The following is a 580-nucleotide window of genomic DNA, read 5'->3' on the forward strand; positions in this document are numbered from 1 at the left end:
TTTTATTTTTACATGTATTTATTTACATTTTTTTAAATCTGATTTTCTTGTTCGGCTGCTAAGCTCAAGGACATGGGGCTCTCCAGCCTGCAGGTGGGGAGAGCCTGTCCCTGGGAGGTGGAAAACAAGCTCCCTTCCTTGCACCAGGAGCTCAGGGTTTCCGAAAGGACAGCTAAACAAAGGTAGCGAGCCTGTTCTGGGGATGGTGGGAGCCACTGAGGGAATGGGATGGGCACGAGTGGGCACAGAAGTGTCTGGAAGCCAAATCATTACTTTGACCAGATCAAGGAGAGATGCTCCACGTGGCTTTCCTTCCGGAGGTGCTGCAGGACTGTGCTGCAGTTGGGGGAGAAGTCGCTTAGCTCCCATTCCTTGGCTTGTAGAGCGTCTTTTGTAGCCTTGGCAACTGGCTGGGGCTCAGGCAGGCAGTAGGTGAGTTCTTCACACAAAGACATTCCTTATGAAGCGGAGGCCTCTTGGTTACCAAGTGCACAGTTAGCTTTGTGAAGAATCCCTTCTTGGGCACCCTTACGTTCACCACTTTTAACTTGGACATTTCTAATTTTAGTGATTTAACTCT

The sequence above is a fragment of the Merops nubicus genome, unplaced genomic scaffold (genome assembly GCF_000691845.1).
Source record: "Merops nubicus isolate BGI_N331 unplaced genomic scaffold, ASM69184v1 scaffold43044, whole genome shotgun sequence".
Taxonomy (NCBI): domain Eukaryota; kingdom Metazoa; phylum Chordata; class Aves; order Coraciiformes; family Meropidae; genus Merops; species Merops nubicus.